The sequence below is a fragment of the Stegostoma tigrinum genome, chromosome 3 (genome assembly GCF_030684315.1).
Source record: "Stegostoma tigrinum isolate sSteTig4 chromosome 3, sSteTig4.hap1, whole genome shotgun sequence".
Lineage (NCBI taxonomy): Eukaryota > Metazoa > Chordata > Chondrichthyes > Orectolobiformes > Stegostomatidae > Stegostoma > Stegostoma tigrinum.
This window is the reverse complement of record NC_081356.1, coordinates 43,756,986-43,772,249: the sequence shown is the minus strand read 5'-3', so window position 1 is coordinate 43,772,249 and position 15,264 is coordinate 43,756,986. Positions and strand designations below refer to the sequence as shown.

General features: G+C 38.2%; 1 protein-coding gene across 24 annotated transcripts in view; it reads left to right on the top strand.

Annotated features, from left to right (window-relative positions):
• The window catches only part of LOC125450923 (receptor-type tyrosine-protein phosphatase delta), a 2,532,553-nt gene that overhangs the window by 1,414,440 nt on the left and 1,102,849 nt on the right, over positions 1-15,264 (top strand). The window lies entirely within an intron of this gene.

Below are 15,264 nucleotides of genomic sequence, written 5' to 3'. Positions count from 1 at the left end.
AGCTATTCTTAATAGAACCACTGATGACTGGACCAAAAATATAGGTGTATTTGTTGGGGAGGAAATGAGTCTTTTGGTCCTAATAAGATAACATATTTTACCCACCACAGATGCCCTGCTCCCGCCCTAGCCTTTGAACCGTCACAATCATTCTGATTTTATGGAGGTGATGAAGGATATTGCTCCAATGTATCATGTTAGTTGTCAGTGCTTAATTAATCTGACAGCTCAGTTTCAGTGGTATTTAAATTTTGCCAATTCATTGCAATTAGTCAGACTTCCTGGCAACATGGAAGTTATTGGGAAGGTGGTTCTGACATCTTGCATGTTAGCCCAATCTATATCTGAATATTAAAGAGGTGCGCATCTCTTCCATGACGAAGTTACTACTTGTCTTTAAAGGACTCAATATTGTCTTTCATTTCAAATATCTGTTTGCTGTAAATACTGACTCATAACATGGAAAAAGGAAGTATTCCATTCAACCTCAAGATAGTTCATTACTTATTTTGATTCTGGGTGATTTGCACCTTAATTCCTTTCATTTGTCTTACTCTGATGCGCCTGATGCCCTTGTGGTTCAATAGTCTAACAATCTCAGTTTTGAAATTTTTTCAGTTAACCAAGTTTTTATTGGGAGAAAAGATCTCCCAACAGTATACTTTGTGAGAAAAAAACTTCATTCTGGCTTCTTATCAGATTAGACTTGCTGTAAATTCTAAAATCCAGTTTATCACAGAATTACATACTACTCTCATATAATCACGTGTCTATAGCAAAAATGTATTTGAGTCTGTAACTCAGCTATTGTTGAAATTATGCTTATTATTACCAAGAACACATGGGAGGGTTAATCACTTTGCCTCATTAAGGAAAAGAACGGATTGTTCAATAAGTTGAGTGTGGAACCCAGACAGGTGGCTTGAGTGGGTGTTGAAAAGAAATTATATGTGTATTAGTGCATCTGTTCCTGTTAAAATGAAACATAGTTTTTATATGCTAATGTTAACTGAATGCAGAGGTGTTTCATTGTAACTGTTTTATAGATCGTTGATGGTTGGGTAGACAAATTAAATTTAAGCTCTCCCAGATATTTCCAACTAAGGGAGGAATAATTCCTTGTGATTTTCAAAACTAAAAGATTAAATTAATGTTAAGCAATGTCCATGTGTGAATGAGCCTAGTTGAGTACACTTTTTAAAGATTTCAACTGGTATGTCTATAGGGTAACGGTTGCTGCAAAGTCATTTTACACTCAATCTTCAGCCTGAAGAGGATGCAAGTTTGTTGATCCACGATGTTTGATCAATGCACATCAATTAAGTAGCATCTTTTGAAGCAGTTGGGACTGGTGCAATGATAGTGGAGCATGGATGGTAAGATGAGAATCTCCTCAGAACAAGTTAGGGGAGAACATCCGATGTCAAATGTACGGAATTAGTTTGTTCTGACTCATTTTTGAAATATATTTCTTTAAAATGAGTGAGTGTTTTTGTTCTTCCCCACTAAAACTGTGTAGTCATGATTATTGAGGTAAGATTTACAGAGTAAAGGAACTAATCCAGATTCATTTCAGGGTAAGTATTTTCCTTTACTAAAAGGTGTGTATTTTTTTTGTAGGTACTCAGTGTCAAAAAGTACAAAGTTTATTGTTAATTATTCTCAGCTTTGTGTTGACTAATCAGAATATAAAACTAGCCAGCAAAAGATCAACATGGCCAAATTAATGGTGTTATTCACTTGATGTAAATAGAATAATTCTTGTTGTGAGCTTTAGGTTTGCTCATGCTGAAATTTAATACTGGCCCAATGTCTCAAAACTGGCAGCCTCACAAGCAGTGCTGGATTCAAAATCTTGCTGGAATAGGGGTGTTTGGGATCTCAAGCAAAGATTGGGTGGAGTAAAAGGTTGCTTGGAGACTGGACCATTTAATAAAACAGCAAAAATAAAAGCTAATTTGGTCCAATGCAGCACTTAGTCAAATTGTCAGGTAAGTCTTCATCCAATAGCATATTATGAAGATGTCATTTATTTCAGATAACTCCAGTTTTAGGATAGCTGGCTTTCAGATACAACCTGCAATTCCATACAAATTCAGCTTTGGTTCAACTACTCGCTGTCACAACCCTGAGACAAAGGGTTGTGGTACAAGCCTCACTGCAGAGCCTCAAGTAAGTAATCCAAACTGACGCCGCACAACAGATCAAGTGCTATACTTTAGATGAGACATGAAATCATTCAGGCTCCATTTCTCCTTTCAGGTGGACACCAAAGATCTCATCACATATATAAGTTAATTATGGAAATGATAGTGCTCTTAAAATCCAACGAAATGGAATGGTTAAAGTGATCTAAAACTCTATGGGCCAGAAAGAAAGTAGATCTCAATCTGGATTTTCCGTTATGGTAATTGTTTTCTCTTTATTTCAATTTCACCATTATTAAAGGCTCAGATTCAAAATATAAAACTGTAGTGGACCAGTTGACCACAGACGATGTTTCTTTCAGATGAAATTCAAATCAGACTGATGTTTGAAACTGTTATTCTGTTTTAATCACAAAACCTGTATCACAGAATGATTGCAGCGCAGAAGCAAGTCTTTTGACATATCATTTCACTGGCGGTACTGTGGAACAGCAATTCACTGAGTCCCACTTCCTTGCCCTATTTTTTTGGCCCTGCAATTGTTTTTTGCTTCAGATAGTTATTCAATTCTCTTTTGAAAACTGTTTGAACCCACCTCCAACTTTCTTCGGCAGAACATTTCAGCTTGTAAATATGTTAGGTGGAAAAGGTTCCCCTCATGTCATTCCTAGTACTTTTGACAATTACATTCAATAGGTGTCCTCTGGTTCCAGATCATTTTTCCAGTGAGGTCAGATTCACCCTATATACCTTTCCCAGTCGACTCATGATCTTGAACATCTCAATCAAATCTCCTTTTAATGTTCTGTTCTCCAAGGGAAATAGTCCCACTTCTCCAATCCAAAGACTAAGATGGAGGGTACATCAGGATCCAATAATCAAGACTTGTCATGCTTAGCTCAGGTGTATGCTCAACACATGTTCAAATATCTGTGATCAGGTATGGAGTGGGTCATTGTGCTCAGCTCAGTGTCCCACTACTGTGCTCAGATTGGGGGCTCAGGCAAGATGCCGCATCAAGACTTGTGATTTCTGTCCCTTCCCCTGCTCCAATTAACAAAGGTAATTGAAGCTTCTCTTAGTTGAAATCTTCTTGTGAATCTTCTCCACACCCTCTCTAAAATGCCATCACAATAAAAGTAATTTTGCAGTTTTACTTAAAGCTTACAGAATCGATTGGCCTAGATGGTGGTAATGGCATGCCACTTCAATCACAGTTGCTTTTCTTCAGTTTGATATGTGAAATATTGCTTGGGTGCAGTAGAGTCCTTCACTTTGAATCTCATCATATGATTCATGACTTCTAATTTTTTGTCTAGGCAGTGGCTAGTTGAAATATGGTATTCCCTCATTCTCCAATGAAATTACATATAGTTCTGCAGAATTAATGGGGGAAAAGGGACATCAGTGATTAACATCTTTATATTCCACAGCCAACAGAAAGTTAGGACAGACTTGGCATTGCTTTGGATGTAAGTGTTAATAAGACAGCTAATACCTCAAACGATTAACGGCCACCACATGATAAGCTCCACTCATCAGGATATAAACGTCTTTATGATGGATGAGACTGTGGAATACTAGAAAGTGCATGGTCAGATAGGACTGATTTGGCACAGTTTCTTCAAGAGGACATCATGCCTGACAAATCTTTTAGAATTCTTTGAGGAGGTAATTAGCAAGTTAGACAAAGGGAAGTCAATGGACGTAATCTATTTGGATTGCAGAAAGCCTTTGACAAGGTACTGCACAGGACACTGCTAAATGAGATAAGAACCCATAGTGTTAGAGACAGACATGCAAAGAGGATCAGTTGACTGACAAAAGCCAGAATGTGGGAATAAGGTGGTCTTTTTCAGGATGGCAGCCAGTGATTGTGGAGGTCTGAGTTGGGATTACAACTACACATGTTATACGTTAACAATCTGGACAAAGCAACTGAGGGCATTGTGCTAAGTTTGCAGATGACATAAAGGTAGATAGAGGAACAGGCAGTGTTGAAGAAACAGAGAGACTGCCGAAGAACTTGGACAGGCTGGAAGAGTGGGCAAAGAAGTGGCAGATGGAATACAGTATGGGAAAATGTGAGGTCATGCATTTTTGTTAGAAGAATAGAAGTTTGGATTGTTTTCTAAATGAGGAAAGGTTTTGGAAATATGAAACAGAAAGGAACTTGGGCATCTGAGTTCAGGATTCTCTTAAGTTTAACAGGCAGATTCTGTTGGCAAGAAGGCAAATTCAATGTTAGCATGTGTTTCAAGAGGGCTGGAATACAGGAGCAGAGATGTGCAGCTGAGGCTGTCTAAGGCTCTGGTCACACAGCGTTTGGATTATTGTCAGTAGTTTTGGGCGCTGTATCACAGGATGAATGTGGAGGGGGTCTAGAGGAGGTTTACAGGAATGATCCCAGGGTTGAAGGGCAAGCCATAGTAGAACAGTTGAGACATCTGTACCCAGTGGATTTGAGAAGGATGGTGGTTGGTGGATTTGACTAAAACTTGCAGAATACTGAGAGGTCTGGATAGAATGGACATGGAGAAGATGTTTCCACAAATGGGAGAGACAGCCACCCAAGCACACAGCCTCAGAGTGGATGGACAACAATTTAGAAATTTGATGAGGAGGAATTTCTTCAGTCAGTGGGGAGGCAATAACCTAGTCGTATTATCGCTGGACTGCTAATACAGAGACTCAGATAATGTTCTGGGGACCTGAGTTCCAATCCTGTCATGGCAGATGGTAGAATTTGAATTTGATTAAAATATCTGGAATTAAGAATGTAATACAATCTTGTACCATATAGATCAGTACTGGACCCTGAACTGTTAACAATCTACGTAAATATTATTGCAGATTTTGCACGTTTTGATGAACAAAGAAAAGTACGAAAATAAGTGGAAGAGGTCAAAAGGAGGCTGCAAAGAGACATAGCCAGGCTTAAATAAGTGGGCAATTTGTAGATCAGACAATGACAGAATTTTAATACAATAAATATCTAGAATTAAGTTTCTAACGATGACCATGAATCCATTACTGATTGTTGGAAAAACCTATCTGATTCTTTAATGTCCTTTAGAGAAGGAAACTGTCATCCTTACCTTGTCTGGCCTACATGTGACTCCAGACCCACAGCAATATGATTGATTCCTAACTGTCCTCTGGCCAATTAGGGATGGGCAATAAATGCTGCCTTGTCAGCAATGCCCTCATCCTGTTAATGAATTTAAAAAAAACTTCGTGTAGAACTCATTGTTGCAAAAGAGTGTGGAGGCCAAGTCTTTGAGTGTACTTAAGACAAGTTCTTGATTGGGCAGGGGATCAAAGGTTAGGGGGAGAAGGCAGGAGAATGGGGTTAAAAAACATATCAGCCATTATTGAATACTGGAACAAGCTCAATTGGCCAAATGGCCCAATTCTGCTCCTATATCATATGGTCTTATGGTCTTTTCCCTTGGAGGAGCAAACCAGTGACGAAGGATATATTATTCTTGTGAACTCACTCTTTCATAGATTCTGACATCTCTCAATGACGTATCATGTGCCTTCGATGTAATGTAACTAAATAACAAGTATAATATATTAAACCTTGGCCTTATATCAAGATTGAGCATGTCAAGATTTGAAGCAGTTCAGAGAAGTTTTACTCGACTAACACCTGGAAAGAATGGAAGGATTTAGCAATAAAGGCTAGACATGTTCAGCCTGTATCCTCTGGAGTTTAGAAAAGTCAGTGGTGCCTTAATTGAATAATATAAGATCCTGAAGGATATTTAATTGAGTGGATGTTAAAAACCCATTTGCTCATGCTGGAGAATTTACAATTTCGGTCATTGTTTCAAAATTACTGTTGGTCCATTTTAGACAGAAATGAGAAAACAATTTTTCTCTGAGAATTGAGAATCTTTGGAATTCCCTTCTGTGGAGGCAGAATGTTTAAACATTTTTAAAATGCAGGTAGATTGGTAATCAAAAATCTATGTCATGAAACATTGCCCTTGATATGCAAGAATATAAAGTTGAGGTTAAAATCAGATTAGCCGTGAATTTATTAAATGACAGATTGGGCTTGAAGGGCTGAATAGCCTCCTCTTGTTCATGTCCATAAGTTCTGCTGAAGATGTCATGTAGACATGTTTCTCAACTTGGTATCAGTAGTTTAGGCTAATGCAAGTACCAGGAGTTGTGGCACTAAATTAACCTAAATTGGCCAATACAAAAACATAGGTAGTAACAATACTGATGACTTTACCCATTACAGTATCCTGGCAGCTGTGGACCCAGTATTTTGTAGAAAGTAAAATGCTCTATTAGAAAATCATGTTTATTCCTCCACCAGTTTGATTCTGCTATAATACCCTAGAACAACAGACATTCTGAAGCCGAGGACCAGAATTGACAGCAGCTGGTATCTCAGTGTGGAGCTAGATGAACACAACAGGCCAAGCAGCATCTTAGGAGCACAAAGATTGACGTTTCGGGTCTAGACCCGAAACATCAGCTTTTGTGCTCCTAAGATGCTGCTTGGCCTGCTGTGTTCATCCAGCTCCACACTTAGTTATCTCGGATTCTCCAGCATCTGCAGTTCCCATTATCTCTGAGCAGCTGGTATCTGCTGTTTGTTAGACTTTTCCATACCCATTTCAGTTTCAAAAGCTTTTGCTCAGGAAACAGATGTCCTCTGGAGGTGGAATCACTGTAATACCTTTTAAGACATAGAACATAGAACAGTGCAGCACAGTACAGGCCCTTCGGGCCACGATGTTGTTCCAAACTTTTACCCTAATCCTAAGGCCTATCTAACCTCCACCCCTACCTTATGCTATCATCCATATGCCTATCTATTGGCGCTTAAATGCCCCTAATGAGGCCAACTCCACTACCTTCTCCAGCAGAGATGTGAGAACAGGTCAGACAATGTTTGTTTCCTGAATTCATCAGATCAAAGCACCACTTATTAATCAGCACAGAATGTAAAGTAGCAAGTACAAGCTGCAATTGGAAATTCATTTTCAAATTAAATACTCAGAGTAGGTCAAAAGAAACCAAGATTACATAAACAAATTAAAGACTGTAAATTAGAAACATGATTTCAGGGTCATTTTAAATCTGCAACAATTAAAAGGCAAAGTAATAAGATCCCATACTTGCTCATTTTTGAGCAGAAGAAAGCTCATTTTGGCAGAAATTAAGGCAAAAACATGCTTTTAAAAAAAGGGCAACTAGATTGGAATGGATCAGCACAGACTTTCTAAAATTTGACTATTGATACACATTGAGTAATAACAGAAACCTCACGCTGCTCAAGATATTTGAGTGGTGAATCATTTGAAAAGATGTAAAAGGAACTTAATCGTTAAAATGACATTTAGACATCAAATGCTGGATTTTTATCTTTTAATAATGAATATTCTATTACCTTAGGTTGATGTGTGATTTTTGCGTAAACATAACACTGTTTTACCATTAGTATGACTCTAAATTGTGGCCTATATTGCAAAAAATCAAGTTGCACAATATCTGAAGCTTCACATTGAAGCAACTAAACTTTCACTCATTCAAAATGAGGAATAAGCTATACATCTATGAAGAGTCATCTTGATGATACCGTGTTTAAGGTTGGCTATGTTTGGGACTGCAACTCAAACAATGCAGTTTATCGCATCAACAGCATTCACTTTGTTCAAACCTATATATGGTGAAAATTCATTGAATACATGATGCATATAATTCATGACCATGTTAAAAGAGAACTTGGCAAGTCTCATTTGCACAGCCAGAAGTAGGTGTAGAAGATTTTTAATCTATTTATGATCATATCACAGCTTAACAAAAAAAAAAGCATGCCACAAGCCCGAGTGTTACAATTGATTGGTCTCTTCCTCTTCTAAACTTCTCAGTCAGTTACAATGACAAATCCTGATGATATGTCACCTTTCAGTTTGTATTATTTGCAATGAATTTGAAGCATGAGTAATAATCCAAATTCACTGCATTTGGAATAGTTTTGTTTTCCAATTTAGGTATTTCCAAAATAAGAGGGCAGTTTATTAAATGTATATAGGAAATATTTTAATCTGTGAGGATCAAGAACAATTTTTCTGACTTGATCTAATACGGTTTCTGACATGAATTTTTGTTGCAATGCCTAATCAGTTTAATCAGTTTATTGTCCTGACAATTATACTTTTGTACTATGTCTAAACTAATACATGTATAAAGTAATGGAAGAAGATGTGAGACTTCTCAGCCATGACCATAGCATAAGGGATAAAAGCAAAATTCTGTGGATGCTGAAAATCTGAAATGAGAACAGAATGTGCTTGAGAAACTCTGCGGCTTTGTAGCTTATGTGGAGAGAGAAACCGCTTTAAAGTTTCAGAGGAACATAGAAATTAGGAACAGGAATAAGCCTTCAAGTCTGTTTCACCATTCAGTATGATAATGGCTGATAGTCTATCTCAAAACTGGAGTCTCCACATATACTCTGACGTTCTCAAAACATAAGAAATTATCTGCCTCTTTCTTGAATATATTCACTGATTTGGCTTCTATAGCATTCTGTGGTAGAGATTTGCACAGTTTCATTATACTTTAAATGAAGAATTTCCTCATCCCAGGCCTAAATAGTTTAGCCCATCTCCTGAGACTGTTTTCTGTGGTTCTTCATCTAATCAAATCCCCTCTCATCCTTCTAAACCGCAGTGAATACGAGCCCCATCAATCCAATCCCTTCTCATCACACAGTCCCTTCATGCCTAATATCAGCCTTTGAACAAAGTACCAGGATGCCAGGGTTGGAGGCTTTGAGCCATAGGGAGAAACTGAATAGGCTGGGACTATTTTCCCAGGAGCATCAGAGGCTGAGGGATGACCTTTATAGAGATTTATAAAAATGTGAGCGGCAAGATCTTCTCCCTGCCGTGGGGGGGGGGGGAGTCCAAAACAAGAGGGCATTAGCTTAAGGTGAGAGGAGAAACATATAAAAGGGACCTAAGGGGCAACTTTTTCATGCAGAGCGTGATGCGTGTCTGCAATAAGCTGCCAGAGCAACTGGTGGAAACTGGTACAATTATAACATTTAAAAGACATTTGGACCCGTATATAATAGGAAGGATTTAGAGGGATATGGGCCAAATGCCAGCAAATGGGACTAGATTTATTGAGGATATCTGGTCGGAATGGACGAGTTGAACTATGATGTATATCTGTATGACTCCATGACTCTCTAACTGCAGATGCTGGAAATTAGAAAAAAGACATAGTAATTGCTTGAAAAACTCAGCAGGTCTGGCAGCACCAAGATCTGAAGAAAGATCATTGGACCCAAATGTTAATTCTGCTTTTTTGCAATACGTTTTGCCGGACCTGCTGAGTTTTCCCAGAAACTTCTGTTTTTTGATCAGTCTATGAACCCCTGCTGCACTATCTTTGTATGAAGTATCATTTTTCTTTGGCTCAAAGATCCAAAATTGCATACAGTACTCCAGGTGTGATATCACCAAGATCCTATATTGTCGCACTAAGACATCTATTCTTGTGAACTCAAATCCTCTTGAAATGAAGTCCAATATGTTACTTGCCTTCTAAATTTCTAGTTGCATCTGTCTGTCTACTTGCATTGACTGGTGTAAAAGGTTCTTTTATTAATTTATACATCTTTTATGCATCCACATTTCCCAATATTTCACCATGAAAATGTCTTTGTTTTTCACACTGACGTTTATAACTTCCCATTTATCTACATAGTTATACTGGGCTCAAATTATCACCTCTGGTTTACTTTGTCTGCAGATGTTGCCATTTCTCTAGCATTTTCTGTTTTTATTATAATGTAACACAGGGTTTCAATCATGGCTCCAGCCATGGTGTTAAACTTCAAGCAATTCAACGTAAAGCACTACAACTGTTAAACTGGTAAACAATTTATTGACTCAATTTCTCTTTCCTTTTAAAAAAAATCTGTACCCAGATGAAGTCTCCATATTCCCACAAGAGTATAACACTACTCAGTGATTAGGGAAAGGTGACTAGTGGTGAGATTAACCCTGAGGTGTCTGAACTAAAATGACAGTTGAATAGGAAATCTCCCTCTTGGCAAGTCTAGAGACAGCATTTGTGACATTGCATGGAAAAGCTTGTCATGGCATTGGAGAAATTAGGTTGCAAGGTATCACAAATACCGATACAAGTTTTGGTTGCAGAGAAGAAAATGTCAGGACAGAATCAGAATAAATCAAGTTTTTCATTACAGGGTGTTGGAGGGGAAGATCAAGGTTAAATTAATTCAAGGTTAAACTATTTGCAAGATTCAGTATCTTTGGCTCCATTGTATTGCAGGACTGAAATATTGCAACTTTGCATGTAACAACAAACCTGCTTTGTATATTTTGTGATTTGTAGCACTTTATATTGCTACAGTGGCACACTTCTGGTTGCTATATTTTCTTCCCTGTAGCAGTTATTATTTTAAGCCTGATTATTAATATTTGTTTTGCTTGCTGAGTTTTTACAAATGGGACAAACTGGGAAATTTTATTCTGAGTTTGGAGCCATGGGCAATACAACAAATGGAAATATCACCTTGGTGGAGGAGATGATATTCATTGAGATATAGATTTTGCTTCTACATTCCACAGTAAACAAAACAAGTCATGCCAGTAGCTCAGGCCTTTGTAGCCTATAAGAGGAATCACTGAATTGTTACTGTGCAAGTGGAGGCCATTCAGCTCATTATGTATACACTGAATGTCTGAGCACTTTGACTTAGTGCCAGTCCCCATAACCCTTCTCTTGTTCTGCAAGCATTGGTTATACTATGGTTGCGCCACAAGACAGGATGATGAGCAAAGTGAGAGACCCAGACATCCAATTGTGCTTTCATCTTAATACATAATCATTCTTCTTGACAAAACTATTGGGAATTTTGGAACGATGAAGTAATTTTAATCATAAACATTTCATGGTCAATGCTGTAACCTGATACATTCTTACCATTTTTACACATTAGTGTAGTCATCATTCAACAATTCAAAAAAGAGGATGGTGATCCCTGTTTCAACAGAATATGTCAATTTTTTAAAAGACTTAATTCAATAAGATTGTGTATTAGAAATTGGGCACTTTTGATTTTTGAGTTATGAAAATAACATTGAAACATTTGTGAAATATACAAGTCTGAAAAAATAAATATTCCCGGGACTTGAAATCATGAACTGAGTATGCTGTGCTCATGCTGAAAAACCCAGAGTGAGTTTTGCAAATGCTCTTTTCTCGTTGCTTCTTTTTTAAAATCAGCACAGAGTAACTGAATTTAGTAAAATAAAATCCCATCAAATAACATAGATGTTCCATATTGTCATCCTGTTGTTCTGCAATATTCAAAAGAGCTTTGTCTGTTAAAACTTTTAAATGAGATCTGCAGATGTTTACTACCATGATACAGGTTAAGTTATTGTATTCATAATTTTAAAAAGTGCCAAATGGAAAAGCTGATTGGGAGTGATTGGTTTCTGATACTGGTGGAATAGATTTATTCAAAATAATTCTTGTAACCTACAGTTCTGAGCAGATGGGACAATGCCATGGGCCCTTTGTAGCATTTAACAAATCATTCATATTAAAGATATTTTGTATTGGTAATGTTTAATAGGAATTACATGGGTGCTAAAGAAGGCCCTTGGTGTAGAATTTAAGATTAGCTGAAGGAAGATCTGTAAAATTAAACACATCACCCTGCACTTGTATTAAGTCTGAGGAAGTTGTGCAATAATTTATTGGTTGTTCGGCTTTTGAATTCAATGAGTAAATATCTGCTAAGACACATTGGGCCCACAGTTTTCAGTGAAAATTCTTTTAAAAGGCTTTTAAAAGATGTTCATGTTCAATGTAGTGGATTACTATTGCACATTGATCAGAATACGATCTTAAACATTTTGTAGTTGTCCAAATTGTATTCATGCTTCAAGAAGTTCACTAAATAGAACGTGTTTCAAACTTGGAACTACCTCTTGTACTTTAGAGTCAATGCTTGAAATAAGGCTGGATTTTTGTTTCAATTGGAAAGTAATGTGACTAATGAAAAGGATGCGCATTTTCTTAAAAACAAAACCTCTGTCCTTTTTGAAGTTTTTTTGTAAACTTTATAATCTTATTCATTGCTAGGAATGTGAACATGTGGAAAAGGTTGCAGTGTTGAGGCCCAATCCTGATACAGGGATATCAAAAATTGTAACCCACTTCCAGGACCATCCTCAGGCTGCATTTGACAGCTGTTATTTCATTAGCATTTCATAATTTGCATGGGGCTATTGTAATGCCATAGAAGTGTCTCTTCCTCGGAAGATTTGGTTCAATTCCCCCCTACTCCAGAGGTGCAGAATAACACTTATGAATCATGTTGCTTGAAAATATCTAGAACAATGGCAAAGGGTTTCATCCCAAAACATTGAATTACCGAATCTTTGGATGCTGTCTGAACTGCTGTGTTTTTCTAGCTTCACATCTATTGACTCTAGCTTCGAGCATCTATTGATCTTACTGTCTCCGAGCAGCAGGATAATATCTGTGGGGATGGATTCAACTGCACAGAAAGGTATGAAAATAAAGGAGAATTAAGGAGAGGTTATTAAAGTTTCCAGCTCACCAAATAGGACAGCATGTTTGGCAAGAGTTAGAAGCAAATTTCAAACACACTAGATAAATGAATGACAATGAGAAATGGGACAGTCACTACAGGACTCAAGGTGTTGTATCTGAATGCATGCAGTATTTGAAATAAGGTAAATGAGCTTGTGGCACAGATCAAAATTGGCAGGTATGATTTGGTGGGCATCATGGAGACGTGGCTGCAAGGGCATCAGGGCTGGGAGATAAACATCCGAAGATATGCATCCTATTGAAAAGACAGGCTGGGGAGCAGAAGGGTGGGTTTACCTTATTAGTAGAAAATGAAATTAAATCAGTAGTAGGAAACAAAGTAGGGTCAGATGGTGTAGAATCTCTCTGGGCACAATTGAGGAATCACAAAGGGTAAAAAAAAACCTATGGGAGTTTATGTACAGGCCTCCAAACAGTAGTCAGGACTTGGGGCTCAAGATGCACCAAGAGATAGAAAAGGCATCTAAGAAAGGCAAAGGTACAATGATCATGGGAGATTTCAATCTGAAGTTGGACTAGGAAAGTCAGGTTGGAAGTGGATCACAAGAAAAGGAATTTGTGGAATGTCTATGAGATGGCATTTTGCAGCAGCTTGTGGTGGAGCCCACTAGGGAATAGACAATTCTGGATTTGGTCTTGTGCAATTGAGGCAGTCTTGGTCAGGGAACTTAAGACGAATGAACACTTCGGAGGCAGTGACCATAATATACTCTGCAATTTGAGGGGGAGAAGGTGAATTCAGAGGGAATGGTATAATAGTTGATTAAAGGCAACTACAGTGGTATGAGGGGGAGCTGACCAGAACTATCTGCAAAAGGAGCCTAGCAGGAATGACAGTGGAACAGCAACAGCAGCAGTTTCTGGGAATAATTTGAGAGACACAGCAAAAATTCATTCCTAGGAAAAAGGGATGGTGAGGCAACCATGACTGACAAAGGAAGTCAGGATCAGCATAAAAGAAAAAAAAATGTATAATGTAGCGAATGTCAGTGGGAAGCCAGGGGACTGAAATGTCTACAAAGACTAAGAGAGGACAACAAGAAAAGAAATAGTAGGGAGAAGATTAAATATGACAGTAAGCTAGCCAGTAATATAAAAGAACATTACAAGAGTTTCTTTATATACATAAGGGCAAAAGTGAATATTGGGCTGCTGGTAAATGACACTGGAGAAGTAATGGTAGGGAACAAGGAAATGGCTAAGGAACTGAATAAATACTTTGTGTCAGTCTTCACTGTGGGAGACATGAGTAATCTCTGAAAAATTCAAGAGAGTCGGACAGCAGAAGTGAGTATGGTGGCCATCACAAAAGAGAAGGTACTGGAAGGACTGAAAGGCCTGAAGATGGGTAAATCACTTGGTTGAGCTATACCCCACAGTTCTGAGGATGAAAGCTAAAGTGATAGTGAAAGCATTGATGGTGATCTGTCAGGAATCACTGAAGCCAAGGAGGGTCCCAGAGGACTGAAAAATTGCTAACGTAGCCCCCCTGTTTAAGAAGGGAATAAGGCAAAAGATTGGATGAGATTTCTGAATAAAATTTCTGGAAATATATGGCAAAGTCAGCATGGTTTGATCAAGGGGAGGTCATACCTGACAAATCAGTCAGAATTCTTTGAGGAAATAGTGAGCAGATTAGACCAAGGAGATCCAATGGATGTTATCTACCTGGACTTCAAGAAGGCCTTTGACAAGGTGCTGCTCAGGAAGCTTATGAGTACGATAAGGGTTCATGGTGTTAGAGGCACGGTACTAGCATGGATAAAAGATTGTCTATCTGGCAAAAAGCAGAGATTGAGGACAAAAGGATCTTTCTCAGGATGGCAGCTGGTGACTAGTGGTGTTCCACAAGGGTCAGTGTTTGGACCGCACCTTTTCACTTTATACATTAATGACCTAGATGAAGAAGCTGAGGGCATTCTGGCTAAGTTTCCAGATGATATAAAGATAGTTTTATGCACGGGTAGTATTGAGGAGACAAGAAGGCTGCAGAAGAATTTAAACAGTTTAGGAAAGTTGCAGATGAAATACAATGTGGGAAAGTGTGAGGTCATGCACTTCGGTAGAAAGAATAGAGGCATTGGCTATTTTCTAAATGGGGAGAAAATTCAGAAATCTGAAGTGCAAAAGGACTTGGGAGTCCTAATCCAGAATTCTCTTCAGGTAAACTGGCACATTGAGTCAGTATTTAGGAAGGCAAGTATAATGTTAGCATTTGATATGAGAGGACCTCTGATGCTTTATAAAGCTCTGGTCAGACCACATTTAGAGTATTGTGAGCAGTTTTGGGTCCCATACATCTGGCAGGATGTACTGGCCCTGGAGTAGGTCCAGAAGGAGGTTCATGAGAATGATTCCTGGAGTGAAAGGTTTAACATATGAAGAATGTTTGAGGATCCTGGGTCTATACTCAATGGAATTCCAAAAAATGAGGGGGCATCTAATTGAAACTTACAGAACG